Source organism: Trachurus trachurus (genome assembly GCF_905171665.1).
Source record: "Trachurus trachurus genome assembly, chromosome: 4".
NCBI classification, from domain to species: domain Eukaryota; kingdom Metazoa; phylum Chordata; class Actinopteri; order Carangiformes; family Carangidae; genus Trachurus; species Trachurus trachurus.
The window spans coordinates 34,198,522-34,211,072 of NC_139898.1; the positions used below are offsets into that span (position 1 = coordinate 34,198,522).

Sequence of the window (12,551 nt, forward strand, 5' to 3'; positions counted from 1 at the left end):
TCCCTCATCAAACTCATCAAATACACAATCCAACAACTCCACAACGCTCTGGTGGACAAGTTGTGAGCTGCACATTCACCACGCTATGAGATAATAACACAACGTTACCACACAGAGTTGTTTTAGAGGGAAATACAGAGACTGTTGATGAAAAACTGTCCCTGAAGGCAACGTGCATCAGTGGTTTTGCATGAATTTCCCTCTAAAACAACTCTGTGTGGTAACGTTGTGTTATTATCTCATAGCGTGGTGAATGTGCAGGTCACAACTTGTCCACCAGAGCGTTGTGGAGTTGTTGGATTGTGTATTTGATGAGTTTGATGAGGGAAACCAAGAAATCCCATAATGAGCCTCCGTAGCGTAGCTCTGAGCAGCTCACGGCTCTGCTCCGCCGTTCTAAAAACAGCTTGCACCGACAATTAAAGGTAACGAACCTACTGCTATGACTATAGGGATTATGGCAATGGGCCAATTTGACAAAATGTTGAACTATCCCTTTAACTCTACAGCACACAGAGAAAAAAAGTTCAACTTGTACAGAAGCTCTGTCTGCGTCCATGAAGACAGACTCACAGTTCTCTGCTGTTTCTGGATCAGTGGAATAACGTGTGGATTTTGGTTTTTGTTGTTGGGTTGTTGTTTCTCCTCTGAGTGAAGAACCTGACGACGTTTCTTGTTGCATTTGATTTAAAAAAAAAAAAAGAAAAGAAAAGAAAAAAAGACATTTGATATGATATTGAGTTGATCTGGAATCTGGATGTGTTATCTGGACGCTGACGTCTGATTCACACTCACACCTGGCTGCGAGTTAAGAAGTCGTCTTAGTCGTTATTCTTATGTTGCCCACATGCATCTCAGGTCAGGAATATGAAGACGGAGAATAGAAAGGCTTTAGAAGTGTCGGCGTCGGTCAACTCTGAAAACAAAAACTATTTTTGGAAGAGAAGCTCCATAATACAAGACACTGCTAAAAACTGACAGAGAGGGATGTTTAATACATTTTAAATCAGACTCCTTATTTTCTTGTTTTCCATCTAGTAACAACAGGTCGGTGTCAGCCAATCAGAAGAGAGGAGGAGGCTCTGAGCCCCCTGTCCTCTGATTGGCTGACTGTTTCCTAAAGTGATCCAATTAAAAAAACAGAGCAGATTTCAGAATAAAACACTCAGAGAAATCAAATCTTGTAAAGTTGTTGGATGGATGGTGGGTCCAGGTGGTGAGGGGGCGGGGCTTAGTTGTGACATCACAAAGTGACAGGATGTCCTGACGGCTGGTTTTTAAAGGCTCAGTTTCTGAATACAGGCTGTGTGCATTTCTCTGTGGACTGAGGCTTTGATACTTTCACAGTATTAATATAGAACCTAGAGCTGCTTTATAATCACACTACACATGGACATCTACCTTTATACTGTATGGAGCTTTAACACAAACATCTACCTTTATACTGTATGGAGCTTTAACACAAACATCTACCTTTATACTGTATGGAGCTTTAACACAAACATCTACCTTTATACTGTATGGAGCTTTAATACAAACATCTACCTTTATACTGTATGGAGCTTTAATACAAACATCTACCTTTATACTGTATGGAGCTTTAATACAAACATCTACCTTTATACTGTATGGAGCTTTAACACAAACATCTACCTTTATACTGTATGGAGCTTTAATACAAACATCTACCTTTATACTGTATGGAGCTTTAACACAAACATCTACCTTTATACTGTATGGAGCTTTAACACAAACATCTACCTTTATACTGTATGGAGCTTTAACACAAACATCTACCTTTATACTGTATGGAGCTTTAACACAAACATCTACCTTTATACTGTATGGAGCTTTAATACAAACATCTACCTTTATACTGTATGGAGCTTTAACACAAACATCTACCTTTATTTTAAAGGAGCTTTAACTTCACTTTTCCTCCATCGACCTGTCGTTCTTCTTAAATTAGTTTGAACTTTGGCAGCAGAACTCTGACAGGAAGTGAAGGTGTGCGACCCGGTGTGTGTTTACGGTGTGAAACGTCCTCGTGCGCGGTGTGTGTGTGTGTGTAATCAGAGCAGCGTGTTAATCAGCTGCCGAGGCGAAGGCAGACGACCTTCCAACTCCTCTGACAGATCGTATTAATCTGAGACGACGTCCAGACGTTAATGAAACTCCTCCACATCCAGATAAAACATCCAGATCCAGATAAAACACATGTGAACAACAAGTCTTCATGTGTGTGCACTGCAAAAACTCAAAATCTAACCAAGAATATTTGTCTTATTTCTAGTCAAAATGTCATTTCTAGTCAAAACAAATCTCATTCTACTTAAAATAAGACTCATCACATAAAAAGCAGCTTGTTTTTAGACACTTTTTACTTCTTTCAAGCAGATTTTCACCTGAAATAAGTAGAAAAATCTGATAGTGGAGCAAGTTTTTCTTTCTTATTACAAACACAAAAAACTTGCTTTCACTGGCAGATTTTTCTACTTATTTCAAATGAAAATGATCTAAAAACAAGTTCATTTTTAGGTGATGAGTCTCATTTTAAGTGAAAATAGTTTAGTTTTGACTAGAAAAGAGACATTTTTACAAGAAATAAGACAAATATTCTTGGAAAGATGTAGAGTTTTTGCAGTGTGTGTGTGTGTGTGCTTCGTCCTCAAATGTAAAGAAGAGTTTTCTTGCTTTTAATGTACCGATGATGTTTGATGTGTTTTATACTTTTTGCCTGTAACATTGCAGATGAACAGATTTGTGTTTTTATATCGACTTCTTCTCTTTGTGTTGCTTCACTTCACTTCACTTCACTCAACAACAACTACAACAACAACACTCATCATCACTGTGACGATACGGGCATATGGATGTAGTTTTTATGATGATGATTTTTAAACGTTCTTTTCATTTATAATGTTTTTCATCCTTCGCTCCAAACGAAGTCTAATGGGATTAGAGAGCGGGGTAATCACCGATGGCTATTACAATCAAGCTGCTTCAGCTCCACAGTCCACACCCTGACGGGGACCCTGAACGCACCACCACATAATTGAGATCCTCTCAAATCATTATCGTAATTCTCCTAAGTATTATTACTGTTATTATTTTATTTTTTTTAGACTAACAGTAGAAGCAGCACATTGTTTTAGGGCTAATGACTTTCAGCTGGGCCCCTGAGGTGGATGTGTGTGTGTGTGTGTGTGTGCGTGTGTGTGTGATTACTTCCTGGTTTTGACAGACAGTGCCTGCTTTCATATCTGCCCTGGCTTCGTTTCAGGCCTGTCAGATGTCGTCTGCATAAAACACATCCAGGAGTCGCCTCAAATATTCGGCGTTTGCGTGCGTAAGTAAGCGAGCGCCCGACAGGAGCGAGAGAGAGAGCACTGAGCCTTTTTTTTTTTTTTAATGAAAGGACAGTTTGTGAATGAGGACAAACAAACTGGCACCTGGAACAGAACAAAGTCATCAAAGTGCTGCCGGGCGGCGCGATGGCGTGAGATGATCTCCGGCTTCGCACAACGTTTCTCCTCTCGTCAGAATGACTCTTTTGAGATGTGAATAGACCAAACACATTTTCCACATCCCGTATGAATTAAAGATCAAAATGCCCCAAAGTTAAACTCGTAGGTATTTTTTCTCCCCCCCCTCCCTCCTCCCTTCCTCCTCCTCTCTTCCAGCAAATAGCAGCCAAATGTGCTGTCACCTTTTCATGAGCGGTTAGCGTCGCTGACAGTCAGGCCGATCGTTTCTAATACAGCTCAATGTCCCGCGCAGCTGCTCGGCAGCAGTTTGAATACATTAGCGGCCGTAACGCTAATTTGTCCAGTCACATCAGCAGCAGCAGCGGCAGGGACGGACCAACGGACCAACGCCCCACCGAGGGGAGGGAGAGAGGGGGGGTAGTGGTGTAGTCTAGTGGGTAAACTGCTTTTTAGGTGGGTAAACCGTTCAGGTTCTCAAACTTTTCTACATCAAGGACCCAAAACTGACACAAATTAGACCACGGACTGGACACCCATTGGACAAAACACCAGAAATACACAAACAATCAATGTACGTTTAAAGCAGAAGTAAGGTGAATGTTTGTGTTAATATAAGTCTTAAATAGTTGTATCTTCCGACAGCAATCACTTCTATAGAGTGTTTGGTCTGAAACACGGGTCTGTCAGTCCCTCTGCTCTGCTCTGAGCCGAAGAGAAAACTTTTCTCGTATCCTACAGTTTTTATCCAATGAGGAGAGAGAACGGCATAAAAAAGTGGTAAGATATAAAAAAAAATTAACAAAAAAGTTTAACATTTTTTAGAAAAAAGTGATAAAATTTCTCTTTTTTTTCTTTTTTTTTTGAAAAATGTAAAAATTCTCAAAAAAGTGCTAAAATTTAAAAAAGAATTAAGTCAAACAATAATAAAAAACAAGTGGTAAAAGTAAAAATAGTATATAGTCAATAGTTTTTTTTAAAAAATTGAGAAGAAACTGGTAAAATATCTCAAGAATTCTAGAAAAAGTGGTCAAATTTCTCAAAAAAAAGGGGGGCGAACAATAATACGAAAAGGGGTAACATTTCTTTTAAAAAATTGTAAAAAAAAAAAAGTAGAAAAGAAAAATTGAGAAGAAACTGGTAAAATTTCTCAAAAAAATTCTAGGAAAAGTGGTAAAAAAAAAATTATTTAAAAAAGTCAAACAATAATTTAAAAAGTGATAAAAAAAATTCTGAAAAAGATAGTTTTGTTGTACTGGGTATACAAATAAAAAAAGGGTTAAATCAATCAACTTAAAGGTATAATATGTAGGAATTCCCCCCACTAGTGACTCATGCTGATGAATACTCTGGAGTAGTTTTTTATTCCTCAAAGGTCATCTGGAGACCCGGGAGGCCGGTTCCTAGTCCAACCAAAACTTTATATGAGAGTAATACTGTAGGGCCCGACACAAAAACGTCCATAAAACTACACAACAACCCTTTAATATTCCTCCACACTGCTCGTCCACTGCAATCCAAGTGTCCTGAAGGGAGATTTAGGCTGTAAAAATGTCCTAAATGACGTTGTTTCGAGTAAACTCTAGACTAAAGTTAAAGGGATAGTTCAACATTTTGGCAAATTGGCCCATTGCCATAATCCCTATAGTCATAGCAGTAGGTTCGTTACCTTTAATTGTCGGTGCAAGCTATTTTTAGAACGGCGGAGCAGAGCCGTGAGCTGCTCAGAGCTACGCTACGGAGGCTCATTATGGGATTTCTTGGTTTCCCTCATCATCAAACTCATCAAATACACAATCCAACAACTCCACAACGCTCTGGTGGACAAGTTGTGAGCTGCCACATTCACCACGCTATGAGATAATAACACAACGTTACCACACAGAGTTGTTTTAGAGGGAAATTCATGCAAAACCACTGATGCACGTTGCCTTCAGGGACAGTTTTTCATCAAGCAGTCTCTGTATTTCCCTCTAAAACAGAGTTACTATATCTGAGGAACAGAGGAGACCGAGATGTCACGTCCACTGTCCTTCTCCTCTTGGTGTTTTAATGGAGGATATTTTTTGGTCCTGAGAAGACGGCGGTGACCTCTGACCTTTGTGTGTGTGTGTAGCCGCTCCACAGCCAGCATCATCATCATCATCATCATCATCATCATGAGGTCGACGTGGATCTTCATCATCATCTGATCTGATCTGGTTTCCTGAGCTGCAGTGAACGCCTCGTCCTCTTGGGGCTGCTGATGGGACTTCATCTTTCTATTTTACCTTCTTCTTTTTTACATTCTGTTCTTGTGGCGGAGATGTTTCCGCCCTCGTGTGTCTGTGTGTGTGTGTGTGTGTGTGTGTGTGTGTGAGGAGGACGGTGAGCGGTCCAGGAAGCAGCAGACGGACGGGTCGAGGCTTCACATCCCCAAACAGAGAGAGTCTTTGTGACTCGACAGAAACCTCAGTGAGGAACGAAGCTCCAGACCAGAGGAATGTGCTTTCTCCTCATCTCCACTTCTAAATGCTAAATCGTGGCAGTGGTTTAGTCTAATGTTTTGTATTGTAGTGGGTAAACTGCTTTTTAGGTGGTAAACTGTTCATAATTGTATCATGTATGATGGTGGTTCTCAAACTTTTTTTACATCAAGGACCCCAGAATTGACACAAATTAGACCACGGACCCCCATTGGACAAAATTTTGAAGCAAACACCAGAAATACATAAATAATCAATGTACGTTTAAATTAGGCGTACATTTTTTAAAGATTATAGAGACATTTCTGCAAAAAAAAAAAAAAAGTGGTACAATTTCTCAAAAAAAGTTGAAATATTTCTAGAAAAAAGTGGTAAAACTTAAAACTTTTAAACTTTAAAAAAAATAGTAAAATTTCTCAAAAGAATTCTAGAAAAATTTCAACATTTCTCTCTCTCTCGAAAAAAGGGCCAAACAATAATACAAAAAGGGGTAAAATTTCTTGAAAGAAAAAAAGAAAAATTGAGAAGAAACTGGTAAAATTTCTTGAAAAAATTCTAGGAAAAGTGGTTAAAATTTCTAAAAAAAAAAAAAAAGTCAAACAATAATAAAAAATTGAGAATTTGTTTTTTAAATTTCTCAAAAGAATTCTAGAAAAATGTGGCAACATTTCTCTCTCTCTCAAAAAAGGGCCAAACAATAGTACAAAAAGGGGTAAAATTTCTTGAAAAGAAAAACAAGTAAAAAGAAAAATGGAGAAGAAACTGGTCAAATTTCTCAAAAAATTCTAGGAAAAGTGGTAAAAATTTCAATAAAAAAAAAAAAGGTTCTCAAACTTTTTTACATCAAGGACCCCAGAATTGACACAAATTAGACCACGGACCCCCATTGGACAAAATTTGAAGCAAACACCAGAAATACACAAATAATCAATGTACGTTTAAATTAGGCGTACATTTTTGAAAGATTATAGAGACATTTCTGGGGAAAAAAAAAAGTGGTACAATTTCTCAAAAAAAAGTTGAAATATTTCTAGAAAAAAGTGGTAAAACTTCTTTAAAAAAAAATTGAAAAAAAAATAGTAAAATTTCTCAAAAGAATTCTAGAAAAATTTCAACATTTCTCTCTCTCGAAAAAAGGACCAAACAATAATACAAAAAGGGGTAAAATTTCTTGAAAAAAAAAGAAGAAAAATTGAGAAGAAACTGGTAAAATTTCAAAAAAAAAAAGTCAAACAATAATTTAAAAAGTGATAAAATTTCTGAAAAAAAGTTGAAATATTTTTAGAAAAAAGTGGTCAAATTTCTTTTAAAAAAAATAGTTAAAGGTTTTTGAAAAATTGAGAAAAAAATAGTAAGATTTCTCAAAAGAATTCTAGAAAAATGTGGCAACATTTCTCTCTCTCAAAAAAGGGCCAAACAATAGTACAAAAAGGGGTAAAATTTCTTGAAAAAAAAACAAGTAAAAAAGAAAAATTGAGAAGAAACTGGTAAAATTTCTCAAAAAAATTCTAGGAAAAGTGGCAAAAATTTCAAAAAAAAAAAAAAAAAAAGTCAAATAATAACTTAAAAAAGTGATAACATTTCTGAAAAAAAAGGTAAAGGGACAATGAGTTTCTATTTGGTTACAAAAAAAAGTCTGATATTAATGTGGATCAATCTACGTTACCACTTGTTAATGGTCCATTTTAGATAAATCTATGGTTTTGTCTCTATGGTTATTTTGTTATTATTAGTGGTGGTGGAAATGCTGGGCGAGCCGACCAGCGTTTCTTTACTTTCGGTTTCGTGGCGAGTCATGAGAATAACGCCGCCGAATCTCCGTTTATGGTGGGAACTACGACGGTATGTGATCGTCTTCCAACCTCTGACTTTAATTCTTGATGAATGAAAACATGAGTCTGTCTTGCGCCGGTCAAAGAATTTCACGGTGCGGAGGCTCATAAATGTAGTGAGAAAACACTTCGCTTACCAAAACTCCTCGTTGTCCCTTTAAAAAATTCTAAGAAAGGGTTGGGGAGTGGGGACCCCCTTGAACTTAACTTTAGTTATATAGTTTTGGGTATACTGAAATATTTATGCATTTTCAGTGGGTCTACTGAGTAAACCTGAGTATCACATAGACGACACCACTGGATCATGCCATTGAAAAAACAAAAAAAGTCCTGACAATTGTTAAAGCAGAAGTAAGGTGAATGTTTGTGTTAATATAAGTCTTCAATAGTTGTATCTTCCGACAGCAATCACTTCTATAGAGTGTTTGGTCTGAAACACGGGTCTGTCAGTCACTCTGCTCTGCTCTGAGCCCAGGAGAAAACTTTCCTTGTATCCTACAACCTTTATCCAATGAGGAGAGAGAACAGCATAAAGGGGCAGTCCTCTCTGTGTGTGCAGCCAAGGGATGCGCCTGAATGTGGTGACGTAGGGACGAGGGCGGGGACTGCTAACTCCATCTGCTGACAGGAAGTTAGACAAAACCACCGGATCACTTACTGAAGCTTTAAAGGGATAGTTCAGGCCGTTCCTCTCCCAGCGAGGCGTCCGCTCGGAGGGTCAGGGATCAGTTACATGGGTCTGAACCTGAACAGGCCTCGTCCTCTACATGTCATCCAGAGATAATGGTGTGTGTGTGTGTGTGTGTGTGTGTGTGTGTGTGTGTGTGTGTGTGTGTGACACTCCCTAACTCACCCACAGGAAAGCCAAACTGTGTGAAGAATCATCGCTTTTCCCAAAAACGAGTTCCCTGCTGAGCAGCGTGTGACGGAAAACATCACTCACAACAACAGGAGAGTTTATTCCCATCAGCGTGTGTGTCTGTGTGTGTGTGTGTGTGTGTGTGTGTGTGTGTGTGTGTGTGTGTGTGTGTGATTCACCATGACTACGATGAAGCAATGTGTGTGTAGGCTCAGGCGTCCACACACACACACACACACACACACACTCTATAAAAGACTTTTCTGCAATGTGTGTGTGTTTGTTCTGTCGTTGTGCAACAACTATTCTTTTGTCGGGATTCATGAATGTTTTTACAGTTTTATGGAAAATAGACAGATAGATAGATAGATAGATAGATAGATAGATAGTAGATAGATAGATAGATAGATAGATAGATAGATAGATAGATGGATAGATAGATAGATAGATAGATAGATAGATAGATAGATAGATAGATAGATAGATAGATAGATAGATAGATAGATAGATAGATAGATAGGAGATAGATAGATAGATAGATAGTAGATAGATAGATAGATAGATAGATAGATAGATGATAGATAGATAGATAGATAGTAGATAGATAGATAGATAGATAGATAGATAGATAGTAGATAGATAGATAGATAGATAGATAGATAGATAGATAGATAGATAGATAGATAGATAGATAGATAGATAGTAGATAGATAGATAGATGATAGATAGATGATAGATAGATAGATAGATAGTAGATAGATAGATGATAGATAGATAGATAGATGATAGATAGATGATAGATAGATAGATAGATAGATAGATAGATAGATAGATAGATAGATAGTAGATAGATAGATAGATAGATAGATAGATAGGAGATAGATAGATAGATAGTAGATACAGATGTTACTGGTTCAAATTTGCGGACTTCACGCGTGGTCCACGCGAGACGGCACAAGACTCATGCATTTTTTTTCTTTGGCGAGACAAGAGGTTTTAATGAAAAGCCTCAATGTGCCAAAACAACCGCCAGGTGGCATCTGTGAGAACGGAGGACGACAGGCGGATGACTCAGTGATCTGTGCAGTAATCCACAGCTTAAACTCTAGGCTATTAAACTAGAACTAACTACTGTATACACTGCCTAAATCACAGAAACTATTGTAATATGATAAAGCCTGTCTTGCTTTATGACTTGATGATTATGTATCACATATCGCCGCGATTAGGAGTGGCGCTGTTCATGATACAGAATACAAGAGGATGAAAGGAGAACTAGCTGCAGACAGTAAATAATATAGTAGCCTAGTTTTTCAATGACAAAATGTAACGACGGCAGCTACAGTAGACTATAGCCCACGTCTCACTCTCTTTTTTCGGTCATCTGTCTCGTCATCTCCAAAATGTGTTTTTAAAATGAGCCAACTACAGTACTGTGCAGTAGTGCCGCAGATTTCTCACTCCGCACCTTGTTTGAGAGTGCAGCTGGATGATTTCTTGTGAATGAACGGGTCTGTGTCACTTTGGGGCTGGGCGATAAAACATAGGATAAATAACTTTCCCTCGATAGAAGACGCGGCCGATACAAAGTGACACCGTCAGCCATGCAGCCGGCCTGGACTTTTTATTTTTAATTATGAAGGATCATCTGCGCAAGGCAAAGATGATAGCATCAACAAAACACGGCGTAACACACGCGGCTGTATGGGACAGGCTTTTATTTAATTCAGAACAAACCGCTTAGCAAAAATGGAAAATATAGTCTATAATAATTAATTGATCTGTTGTTTGGCCACTGTTTGAAAATAACCCGAATTATGAGCAAATAATCTGATCCAGAACAGCAGTCATAATCAGACTTCTTCTAAATAAACCTAAACATTAAATAACTGGGTCAGGTCGGACCATGGGGTTATTTTTTCTCTTCTTCTTCACAGGAGAAAATGAGGTGCGCTGCGCTCACGGACGCGTTGATGTTTTGTGATTTATCTGCTGCCTTGACTCTGCCCTTTATACATGTGCGTTCAGATTAACAATAAGACAAGCCATGGTTGAGTTTATTGAGTTTTAGCTGCTCATTGTTTCAAAGAAAAGGGATTGATTTTTATAACGAAATGAAACGAAAACAATATTATATTGATACATTGTTGTAAAAAAAATCCAAAAGAAACGAAAATGAACTAAAGAAAATAACTTTCACACACACACATTAAAACAGTGCGATTGGTTGAAAGCTGATAATTAGCCATGTGCTTATAAGCTGATTGGCCGAAACCAAGAACAAAGCCGCGTGAATGGCCAATCGCCATGTGTTAACATTTCCATATTCCGCACATTCTGTGACAAACTGTAAACTGTTTTCTTGTCTGTAACAACATCTATTGCACGTCTGTCCGTCCTGGGTGAGGGATCCCTCCTCTGTTGCTCACCCTGAGGTTTCTCCTGTTTTTCCCTGTTAAAAGGGTTTCCATGGAGTTTTTCCTCAGTCGATGTGAGGGTCTAAGGACAGAGGATGTTGCTACGATGCCATGTAAAGCCCTTTGAGACAAACTGTTTGTAAAAACGGGCTATACAAATAAAATTGCCTTGCCTTGCCTTGCCTTAACGGCCGACATGTAAATCAGCTGTTTCGATGGGCGTTATATGAATAGAGATGTTAATGTGGTACTTTGCACATAGGCTACTTTCTGTAACTGGAAGAAAAACAGCCAGCTGGAAGAATGTGTTGCCTAAATCTTTTACTGTGTGGGAGATCTCCACCAACGTAGCCGGGGAGAAAGTGATCAAAAGTTGTATTGTGTGTTTAATGCAATAATAATATGACCTAACAACAGATGAATTCGTACATAAACAGGTCCTAAATTATGAAATGTCATAGTTTTGAAGTTTAGAGGCAAAACAGGTTTTATTGTCAGTAGTCGCTGGAGGGACGATTGATACAGCTGTTTCAAATGTCCCTCACGCCACCGTGCGTAGTGATTGTGGTCACACTGCGCGATCAATATCTGTATATAAATCACCAAATTAATAGCCTAACTGTTTTGCAATGAACAACAACCGATTTGAATGAACAACATGTATTTTTAATAAACACCACATATTTTTAATGTTCGTGTTTATGACGTGAATCAACAGATATTCAGCAAAGTGAGGGGAAAATGCCGAGGGAAAAATGACAATATGTTCAACTGTGTATCCATAAACATGACTTAGGGCAGGGAAATAAGTAAATTAAATGAAAATGCAGTTGTCCAACAACTCGTACAAAAGAAGAAAGGGGAGTTTAATCGAAATGCGGATCTTGACAATTGCGCACGGGACAAAAATATTTATTTGACCTATTTATATTGTGAGAAATTATGTGACATTTTGGCAATAACAAGTACACTAGTATGTTGTCCGATATGCTTCATAAAAACGAGAGTAATGTCAGTAGTTTCTGTTTAAAACATGCTGTTTCAACCGTCCCTCCTCTGTGTCTCAAACGACCCGCATAGGTGGGGCGTTTGAGACAAATGTCAACTTACGTTCAAAGTTATAAAACAGCGCGATCATCCAACATATGTGTTAAATTACACTTGTAACTAAGAAAATACACATGTGAGTTGTTGATCACATGATAAAAATGTTTGTGTACATAACGTCATCTTTGAAAAAGACGTTTAAATGAAAAGTGTATCAATCGACCCGGCTCTCCCCTAGACTATATTTTCCATTTTTGCTAAGCGGTTTGTTCTGAATTAAATAAAAGCCTGTCCCATACAGCCGCGTGTGTTACGCCGTGTTTTGTTGATGCTATCATCTTTGCCTTGCGCAGATGATCCTTCATAATTAAAAATAAAAAGTCCAGGCCGGCTGCATGGCTGACGGTGTCACCACTCTCATTATCACTGGCTGTTTGTGTTGTCTG

The 12,551-nt window shown here is 38.2% G+C and overlaps 1 long non-coding RNA gene across 1 annotated transcript in view; it reads left to right on the forward strand.

The window, feature by feature from the left end:
* LOC310984394 overlaps nucleotides 1–12,551 on the forward strand; it is a 62,998-nt gene that overhangs the window by 26,510 nt on the left and 23,937 nt on the right. The gene's annotated exons all lie outside the window — the stretch shown is intronic.